This window comes from Pinus tabuliformis, chromosome 1_1, assembly GCF_031772625.1.
Source record: "Pinus tabuliformis cultivar Carrire ecotype Pingquan chromosome 1_1, CPIR1, whole genome shotgun sequence".
Classification (NCBI taxonomy): Eukaryota; Viridiplantae; Streptophyta; class Pinopsida; order Pinales; family Pinaceae; genus Pinus; species Pinus tabuliformis.
This window is the reverse complement of record NC_142297.1, coordinates 834,149,131-834,160,667: the sequence shown is the minus strand read 5'-3', so window position 1 is coordinate 834,160,667 and position 11,537 is coordinate 834,149,131.

Below are 11,537 nucleotides of genomic sequence, written 5' to 3'. Positions count from 1 at the left end.
TCGATCTCCCACAAATTTTGTCCCATTTCGTCTGTCATAATCTCAAATCCTATGCGATAGAGGATTTGGCAAGATTATTCAGTTAATGCCCATCACAGTGTTAGAGCCTCTTGGAGCTTCCTTGTGTGGTAGTAATTATGATCTCTCAGTTTTGCAGTTTTCTCAGTTTCGTAGAGGGAATACATGATATTGCAGATACTACAAAAGAAAAAAATTGGCTAGTGGCAAGTCACAATTTCGCAACTACTCAGGGTAAGCTCCCCTCTTGTACTTTCCTTCTACATTTTTTTTAGGTTTGTTATGTTACCACAACACCCTAGTCCCTACTTTGCTTTCCGTTTCAACTATATTATAAATAGTTTTGCATTATTCATTTAATATTATATAGTAGTTCCAAGAGCGATGCAATTTATAGATTAAACAAACATATTAGGAGTTTCTATATTCTCCTTGATACGTTATAAACTTATAGGTTATAACTTATACACTTTCTTCCTTGGACTAAAACTCAAATTGAACAAAATAGTGGCAAACTAGCATAATCCATACCATTTCCAATGTATAAGGGAATGTATGCTTATTCATTCCAATAATATTAAACTTACTCAGTCTTACCCCAAAGTCTCAATTAAATCTGTTCTCTACAATTTTTCCATCACTCCAGATTAACCATGGCAACCTAACAACCAAACACATTGTCCACTAAAAAATTAAATAGATCTACTTACCACAACAAAACATTTGAAAAAATAACAAAACATTTGTTACAACTTACAAGTTACCATAGAGACTTAAAAATACACAGTTATTTCTGGTAAGTGTTGAGCCTCAAACCTGCACCTTCCTATACACCCTCTCAGCCTTCTTTTTCCACTTATTTCATCCACCCAGCTGTTAAATCATTGCATTGTAGTTTAAAAAGAGCTTTTTACATGGTTTTCTGACTATGCTTATGACTGTTGTTTGGTTTATTTTTTGTTCATGCAGCTGCGGAAACTTCTCAGTTTCCGCAACCAGCACAGGTTTCCGTAGCCAGCACAGGATTCCGCAGCTATTTTGTTAAAAGCTGTGCTATAGGTGTCCTATGAAGAAACGAGCTACATGGGCAAGCTACAGGTGATGGATACATGGAACGTGTCCCTTCAAATCAGCCAAATCATCCAAGGAAGGTCACGGTCAACGAGGGTCAAAGGCAAAGCCAACCAAGGAGTTCAGTGGTGGCACGTCTCTGTTTTGGGCACGTGAACGTTTACGTGGAACAGTCCTCAGCCGACGAAGACACTGGCACACCTGGAGATCATCACCGTAACCTGAATCCAACAGCTACCACTCCGAAGATTTAATAGACATGATGACAGTTATGCTAGATCTCGGCTGAAGGGATCTACATGTCTTTGGCAACACAGTTAATAGCGTAGGATTCAGTTAGTTAGTTCAGCACTTTTTCATTATAAATAACGCGTTGATGAACGCTGTGAAAAGGCTTTTTGATATGTAATTTTCCGAACTGTTGTTGTTATCACCCCACTGTTTTATATATGTTGCTGCTTTAATACATGAGAAGACTTTTCTGAGTTCATTCGTGTGACTACTCGTTGACTGGCTGAAGTGGCAGAGGGCCCCTGCGCGCTGAAGCCTTGTAAAGTTTTCATTTGGTTTTATTATGTTCTGCTTTCATAATCTTTAGCTTGTACATAACACGTTGTTTTGATGCTTCTTAATTCACTGCTATTTATACTTTCACTTCTGCTTTCTTGTAGCTGTCAGCTGATCAATGTTTTTCTGCAGGTTTTCTTAGGCAGCCCGGGCAAATTTTCATCTTTTTGATAACTATTGACATATGAGATCATCTTGTCCTTCCTGCTAACTTTCATTTTCTGAAGTTTAATTCCAACACTGTCTTTTTCAAGTTGTGATTTTCTTATTTGTTTTTTCTGTTATTTAGATATCATACTGCTCATCAATTTATGGTTTCTTTCTATAGTCAAGTGACTCTATTAGTAAGAAATCAAAATATTACTTATTGTAGTGTGATTTAGTTATCATATTGCTTAAACTTATTCATGATTGCTTCCCACAAGGTAGATTGAGCTGAAGGGTAAAGGATCAGAAGAGTTGAAGTAGTGTGACTAGTTTATTTTATGCAATTTAATTTCTTGCCATTTAGATATCATATTGCTTGACTTGTTCATGATTGCTTCCCACAAGGTAGATTGAGCTGAAGGGTAAAGGATCAGAAGAGTTGAAGTAGTGTGACTAGTTTCTTTTATGCAATTTAATTTCTTGCCATTTAGATATCATATTGCTTGACTTGTTCATGATTGCTTCCCACAAGGTAGATTGAGCTGAAGGGTAAAGGATCAGAAGAGTTAAAGTAGTGTGAATTAGTTGCTTTGCTTTGAGTTGCTTTAAGTTCAATTTTTACTTTCTTTTCATTCAGCAGCAAGGATACTGGGCCATTGTCATTAGTTCACTGTTTTTCTTAAGAATTGATTTCATTACAGTTGTTTTAAAGCTTTCTTTTTGAGCACTTTTAAGTTTGAGAAAAAATCACTGTAGAAATCACCATCACCATTATCATCCATACTTCACTTTCATTTTCACCATCACACATTAGGGAAAGATAAATCCAAAAATAAACTAAAAACTCAAAAACGACAAAAGATTAAGGAAATGGTTATCTAGTACATATAGTACACTTCACTTCGTCAGCTTACGAATCTCGGATTGACATTTTAAATAGCAATTTAGAACACACTAAATTGACCAAACATTTTGGCGCCATTGCCGGGGAAGTGAAACTAGGTAGCCAATTTCTTAAAAAAAAAAAAAACAAGAAAATTTCAAGGAAGGAAAATTGATAACCTCTCAAAGTATGCTCTCCTCTTGCACTTAGTGTGATCTGGAGGATCAAAAAAGAGAAAGTTATTGGTTTAATAGTTCTTGAGTATGCTCTCTTCTTGCACCTAGAGTGACCTGGAAGATCAGAAAGAGAATTATTAGCCCGACTTGAAGAAAAATAAAAAAATGACATGCATAGAGCAAGAGATTCTAGGGGAAGGTTTTTAGCTAGAGCCAAGAGTTCGATTTTTACAACTCCATCTACTCCAAGGAATAGACAAGAGACACCTCCATCATCTCCAACCTACACTCCTAGCCCTAGGATTCCTGGAATTCAAGAGGCAGTATTTGACTCTCCCACACCATCCATCGAATCTAAATTAGGAAGAGATCCTTTCCTTCCTTCTACAGGGAGACAAATTGTAATTGAAGAAGTAGAATCACCTGAGGAAGAAGAGGGAGAAATTCCTCCTCGTTCACCCTTAGTAGAGGAACCAGAGGACTCTGAATTCTCCAGGGAAACTACCATGACAGAAGAAGGATAAAATGGATTTGGTAGAGGTAGAGGAGGAGGAGGAGGAAATAATGGAGGAGGTAGAGGTAACATTGGGGGAAATAGGGATGGAGATAACTCATTCGGATTTCCTATAGTCGATGAGGACTCTCGAGCCACAATGAAGAACATCTCACCATCTGTCCTCCCAAACTTTCATGGGTTAAGAAATGAGGATCCTGAAACATTTCTATTTGAGTTTGAAGTTGTGTGTCGAACTTATGATTATCTAGAAGACTCTCAAAAACTCAAATTGTTTCCTTCAACATTGAAAGGAGCAGCTTTGAAATGGTTCATGGGATTACTCACTCAATCCATTAGGACTTGGAATGATATGAAACAAACGTTTTTGGATAGGTACTTGGACTATTGTATGCCCACCAATCACAAGGATGAGGTATTCAAAATGGTACAAAAAGAAGATGAAAACTTGGAATATTTTCTTGAAAGATTCCAATATAATCTGAAAAGAGCAAAAATGAGTAACTTAGATGAGGAGACCTTGAAAGCCCTTCTATTAAAAGCCATTAGAGATGAATGGATAGATATTTTGAACATGATGGGGAAAGGAGACATATCTCAACTTCCACTTCATGATATAGCGGAGCTATGTGTCCATCTCTCAAGGGGGGAATCTAAAACTCAAAAAGGGCCTAGAGATCCTTCTCTCATCAGAGCAAACAAATCTGCAACTGGATCAATAAGTAGGGCTGAGATTGGCAACATGCTTGATGAGTTCAAAACTGATATCTTAGGGAGTCTTAGTGAGCAACTAGAAACTCTTAAGATACACAACAAGCAGAAAGCAGAAGCTGAAGCTTTGGCCATCTTTTGCCCAAAATGTAGAAAGAAACATGCTCTAAGGGAATGTCGCTTGGATGCAAAAGTTGTAGAAACATGTGTAATTTGTTCAGAGAATCATGAGACCAAGGATTGTCCTTCAATTCCTGGGCTCAAAGCTGTCTTTCAAGAAGATCCAAATACAATTGAGTCTCTCTGTTTTGTTGCAAGGAGACCTTGGCAGGGGCAACAAAATCAAGGGTTTAACAACTCTATGAATTTTCGACCCCCACCAAATTGGAATCCTTGGCAACAACCTTGGTCCCAACCTCAAAATGCTTTTCAATCATGGGTACAAGGTATGCAAAATCCTTATGGGAGATTTGCTCAATTTTATCAATATCCTCCATCTTTTCAAAATCAACAAGCTCCACAACTTCCAAATCAAAACCCACAACTATCATTGCCATTTCCACAACAACAACAACAACCTTCTCAACAAAATCCAAATTCTCAACTCTTTCTCCCATTCCAACAGAAGTCAAATCAACTTCCTTCTCAGCCATTGCCAAACCCCAATAGTAAAAACCCTCAAAATGCTTACATGATGGAAGGTCAACAATTTCCTACCTATATGATTGTCCCTCTCAATGATGTACAACTCAGATAAGGTAGAGTCTTAGATAAGCCTTCTATAGATGCTCAAAATCAAAGCATTTCTAAGGAAGAATCTCTTGAAGCCAATAAGGGTTCTGAAGCATCTCTTCAAAACCCAAACACTCGGAAAGAAAAAGAAAAAGAACTAACCCCCACAAATCCTATAGTTGAGCAACCTGCATCTTCATCCACACCTCATTTTCCTGAAAGATTACAAATTGACGAAGGGGTGGAAAAACAAATCTTGTTGCCTGACTATGATTTTCTAGATGAATTGAAGAATGTCTGTATCAAGATTCCCTTGTTACAAGCCATTAAGGAGATTCCTATTCTAGCAAAAACAATAAAGGAGTTGAGTCTTAAAAGACCAGGAAGGAAACCAAGAGATACAAGAAAAATCCACCTGGTAGGAAAAATTGCAGATATCATGATGGGAAAAATTACTATGCAGAAGTATGTAGATCCCGGTAGTCCAATTGTCAAAACACATATCAATGGGTTAGAAATTCCAAATACTTTGATTGATTTGGGGGCTGCTATCAACATTATGAGTAGACAGACTATGGAACAGCTGAAACTTCCTAACCTTCTCTTTACACCTACTTTACTGCAACTTGCAGATCGATCAATTATTAAACCAGATGGTGTATTAGAAGACATTTCAGTCTCCTTGGACTCTTGGGAATATCCAGTAGATTTCATGATTTTAAATCCCAAGAGTAATTTAGGAGGACATCCTCTCATCTTAGGAAGACCTTGGCTAGCCACAGCTGATGCTTTTATCAGTTTTAGGTCTGGGGATATGTATATTTCTGATGGTAATTCGACAAAGAAATTCAATCTGTATCCTCCAGCAAAAGCAATTACAGAAATAGGAGATAATGAGTGGATTGATGATGAAGATACTATACAACCTGTCTTTACCATTTCCGAAGTTAGTGAAGATAGTCAAATTCTGAACACATTAGAAAACTTTGAAACATCTTCAGAATATGACCACACACAATTTTAGTTAGATTCTGACATTGAGTATCTATCATCTAGAAAAATGTCTCTTTTCTCTATGGAAGAGTTTTGTAGTTCCGCCATTGAGATCTTTCCAGGTAAAACATTGAATATAAAAAAAAACTTGGAAAGATCACAATAGGAAGAGCTAACCAAAATCTTGCAAAAACATTCTACTGCATTTGCATGGGAGTATACCGATATGAAAGGTATTGACCCTAAAACTTGCATTCACCACATCTACATTGAGGAAAACAGTAGACCAATCAGACAACCTCAGAGAAGGATGAATCCAAACCTTAGGGAGATAGTGAAAGAAGAGCTCCAAAAGTTACTTAATGTGAACTTCATTTATCCAATTTCAGATAGTCGATGGGTTTCTCCTTTGGTTATAGTACCTAAAAAGAATGGTAAATGGAGGGTTTGCATTGATTACAGGGAATTGAACAAAGCAACCTTGAAGGATCACTTTCCTTTACCCTTTATTGATCAGGTATTAGATACTTTAGCAGGCAAAAAGTATTTCTCATTTTTGGATGGTTTTAGTGGTTACAATCAGATTCAGGTAGCACCTGAAGATCAGGACAAGACCACATTTACCTGTCCATGGGAAACTTTTGGTTACCGAGTACTTCCTTTTGGATTATGTAATGCACCCGCAACATTTCAAAGGGTAGTACTAGGAATCTTTTCTGATCTAATCCATGATTGTGTAGAGGTTTATATGGATGATTTTACAGTTTATGGTAATACATTTGAAGAGGCATTAGAAAATTTGGAAAAAGTCCTTATAAGATGTAAAGAAACAAACCTATCATTAAGTCATGAAAAATGCTTTATGATGTTTACTGAAGGGATTGTTTTAGGACATCATATTTCAGGAGATGGGATTAAAGTTGATAGATCAAAAGTTGAAGTCATCTCCAAGTTGCCTATTCCAAATTGTCAAAAATATGTTAGAAGTTTTCTTGGATTTACTGGATATTATAGAAGATTTATTGAAAACTTCACCAAAATAGCATCTCCACTCTTCAAATTACTTACAAAAGACTGTGAATTCAAATGGGATCCTGATTGTCAACCTGCATTTGAAACTTTGAAAACAAGAATATCTGAAGCACCCATTTTGAGAGGGCCAAATTGGAAACTTCCTTTCCATATTTCTACAGATGCTTCAGATACAGCTCTAGGAGCTGTGTTGGGTCAAAAGGATTTAGTTCCTTATGCCATTTACTACACCAGTAAAAATTTGACTCCCACTGAGTTAAACTATACTGTGACTGAGAAAGAGTTCTTAGTTGTTGTTCATGCAATCAACAAGTTTAGACATTATATAACCGGCTATGAAACTTTTGTCCATACTGATCATTCTACAATTAGATATCTCATGAACAAACCTGTTACTAATGGCAGAGTTACAAGATGGCTTTTACTTTTACAAGAATTCAATATTATTGTGTTGGATAGACCAGGGAAACAAAATACAGTAGCTGATTTCTTGTCTAGAATCCAAAATACTAATGAAGATTCTCCTGTAGAGGATAAGTTTCCAAATGAATATTTGTTTGCCGTAACTACTAAGACTCCTTGGTATGCAGATATTGCTAACTATTTGTTTACAGGGAAACTACCTCCACATTTATTTCCTAATGAGAAAAGAAGAATCATTCAGGAGAGTTCAATTTATTCATGGATTTCTAATGAATTGTTTAAAACAGGGCTAGATTGTGTGATCAGAAGATGTGTTCAGGAAGATGAAATGCCTGACATCCTCATGGCATGTCATGATGAACCATGCGGTGGACACTTTGCTGACAAGAGGACGGCCTATAAAATCCTTTCTTTAGGATATTATTGGCCTTCTCTCTTCAAAGATGAAAAACAATATGTCAGAAGGTGTGACAGCTGCCAGAGAGTTGGGAGACCGACTCTTTCAAATGAAATGCCATTACAGCCACAGGTACTCATCGAACCCTTTGAAAAATGGGCTTTAGATTTCATTGGACCAATTAATCCACCATCTAAACAAAAGAAGTATATATTGGTTTGCACTGATTATGTCACTAAATGGGTAGAAGCCAAGGCATTGCCTTCTGCCACTGAAAATTTAGTTTTTCAATTTCTTTTTGAGGATATTTTTACTCGTTTTGGTGTCCCAAGAGAAATTGTGACAGATCAGGGAAGTCAATTTACATCTAATTTGATGGAGAAGCTGATGGAAGAATATAAAATCAAGCACATAAAATCTACTCCTTACCATCCAAAAGCAAATGGCCAAGTGGAATCTACAAATAAAGTTCTTGAGAGTATCATCACCAAAACTGTTCATCTACACAGAAGAGATTGGGCAGAAAGGCTTCCTGAAGCCTTATGGGCCTACAAAACTACATGGAGGAACACAACAGGACATTCTCCCTATGAACTTGTTTATGGGAAAGAAGTCCTGCTCCCCATTGAGTTTCAAGTCAAGACTTTCAAGATGGCAGTTCAATTGGGGATGAATCTATCAGAAGTCCAAAAGCACAGAATGGAGCAGCTGAATGAGCTAGATGAAATCAGACAAGATGCAATTTTAAGGACTGATCTAGTTCAACATCAAAGAGCTAAGTGGCATGACAGATACATCAAAGAGAGAAAGTTTCAAGAGGGAGATTGGGCTTTACTGTTTGATTCCAAGTTTAAAGACTTCAAAGGGAAGTTTTAGACTCATTGGCTTGGGCCATATGAAATTGATAAAGTCTTTAACAATGGAGCGGTAAGAATCAAGACCATTGATGAATTTCAGACTCCTCTTATTGTGCATGGCCACCGATTGAAAATTTATCATAAGCCACTTTCAAAAGAGGAGTTTGTCAAAATGTTCCAAGAGAATTCTGCAATCAGGTTGGTGGAGAAGAATCCTTCTCCTTCCCCACCAGCCTAACCTTTGTTTCTTTCAGTTTTTGAAAAAAATAATAATTGTGTATAAGCTTGAAAACCAATCATAGATTGGCAGTCTTATACAGAAAATGTAGAGTGAAAATCAGGGACACCTGACACTATATTTTCCAAAAAAAATCTCCTCCCCTTCTCTTTCCATCTTCACTTCATCTCACTTACCATTTCACTTCACCTCCATCTCATTCCCATTTCCATTTCACTTCACTCCACCTCACTTTCATTTCACTCCACTCATTCCATTTCACTCCATCAATAAAAGTCCCCTTCAGGACTATTTTCATTTAGTTGGTTTTCCTCTAACTATATTTGTGTAGTTAAGGGGGTGCTGTCTCAGTTTCCGCAGCTGGAGACCGTTTCCGCAGCCAGAAACAGTTTCCGCAGCCAGAAACAGTTTCCGCAGCCAGCATCACTCTGTTTTCAAAATTTACAGTCAACTGTTAGTGCCATAATCATGAAATGCAGGTGTAATTGAGCTAAAGACATGGGGCATCTCCAAGATAACAAAGAAGAGCAATTGGTTAGAAGCCTTGACAAAGAAATGACAAAGTTACAAAGGTATGATAAAAAATCTTTATCAAATAACAATTCAAGTCATAATTACGCATAGTCATTAAACCATAACAAGTTCTACTATGAGCGATGATTTGATACGATAACTCCACTACCACTCCTATTCCACGATATCACTCCACACACCTCGCATTCATTGCCCTAGCGGTCTCATGATTATCCCGAGTTTAAACTCAAGACTGACTACACTTCCATTTATTACCCGTACTCTTGAGACGTGACCTATTGTGTTACGACTCTTCTTAGCCGTAATTTCTGCAGTCGTCTGTTGAGATGTGTAAAATTTCATATGCAGTCATCTGATTCGAAAGAGTCCCGCCGTTACTCCACTCGCTTATTACTCCACTTACACTCCACTTATACCATACTCCTCGCATGCATCCGCATTTCATTTCATGAACTCGTTTACTGCTGCTCACCCACTGTTCCTCCTGTAATTCGGGTATTTCCATTCACTGTTCTCCATTTCCGACTGCAGTCACTACAGTTTGCTCTAAACCCCGATTGCAGTCACTACAGTCATCCTAAACCCTGACTGCAGTCACTACAGTCTATCCTAAACCCTGTAACAGAGCTATTTTTTTTTTTTTCCCCTTAACCCTCACACGCAGAAGAACTCTCAGTTGGAATCTAAAACAGAGGATGGGAAAATTACTGAGAGCTGAGCCGGAAGGACCGAAATACTTGGAGGGTTATCCTCAAACTAAGGAATTGCTGAAGAAAGTCAGATGGCTACGATTCATCCAGAAGTTTAAAGGCCATAACAAGGAGGTGACCAAAGCTTTTGCGAGGTCTTTTAATGGACAAACAGTGGAGGTTGGAGACTTGAAATTTACAGTGACCGAGGCCACAGTAGCAGCTGCCACGGGCCTACCTCAAGAAGGTGAAAGGTGGTTTAAAAATAGAAGTGTGGACGATCAAATATGGAGAACCATGCTACAAAACCAAGGTATGGATACCACCGTATTTACAAGAGGCATCCCTATTCATGTACTAAAAGAGGAATGGTCTAGTCTACTGTTAGTCATCCAGAAATTTATCACGTGTGAAGGTCGTTTTGGCTCTATGTATATGTATCATGTTAGATTGATGATGAATTTCATAGATGGTCACACTCTTAATTTGCCTCATTTTCTGCTATTAAGTCTGAAAAGGATGAGTTTTACAATTCAAAAACATGTAGGCAATATTGAACCTCATCTCTACCATCATGGGCTCATAAAAATTCTTATTGAGGACCAGTTAAAGAAAAATAAGGATACTTGGGAGCAATTTTTGACAAGAAACTACTTCCAAGAGCCATCTGAGGCCTCTGGAAGCATTCCACCAAAGATTCCAAAGAAAAGTAGGAGGAAACAAAAGAACATTACAGTCCAAGACTCCCCTACAATAGAAATTCAAGAAATAGTCCAAAAAGAAGAAGAAGATAGAGCTAAAAGTAAGAAACAGAGAAAAGAAAAAGGCAAAAGAACCATCCAAGAAGTTTATCCATCCCCTGAGCAATCCATAGAAGAGGATTATCAACCTCTGTCAGAAAGATTAATAGATCTTCAAGCTGCTGCCATAGCCAAGAAAAAGCAAAAAGGAAAACAGAGTGCACAAGAGAAGAGTACTAGTTCATATTTAAGAAGGAGCACTAGGCTAAAAGGGAAAGGGAATAAAACCAAAGAAAAATAGTCTCACTTTATTGATTTAGGTGAAGAGACACTTGAGAAATCTCTGGCTCAGCCAAGCATTGAGTCAAGTCCTCCACGTGAGGAAAGCCCTTTTCGGCCAGAAAGAGAGAGCAGTCTTCCTCCTCCACCAGATTTTGAGCCTAGTCCGAGAAAGACACCTGAGGTAGATCCTAATCAGCAAGAGGCATACAATTACCTGGAATCCTTAGAACAATCAGCTGCAGGACCAAGTACCTCTCTGCCACTTGATGCACAAGTTCAGTCTTTGAAACAGGAAGTATTTGAGTTAGAAGTCCTAAATAGGCATATCAAACAGGAAAATGAAGCACTCAAAGATCAGAGTCTGGTAGACAAGATTGTCCATGATAACACTATGCTTCATTTAGGACTGTGGCAAAAGAAAAACAGAAAACTGAAGAAGAAGTGCAAAAAGTTAAGCAGAGCATTGATTAACCTCAAGTTCAAATGTCTAGTCAGGAAACCAAGGATGATGATGTTAGCATCAAAGAAGAAGA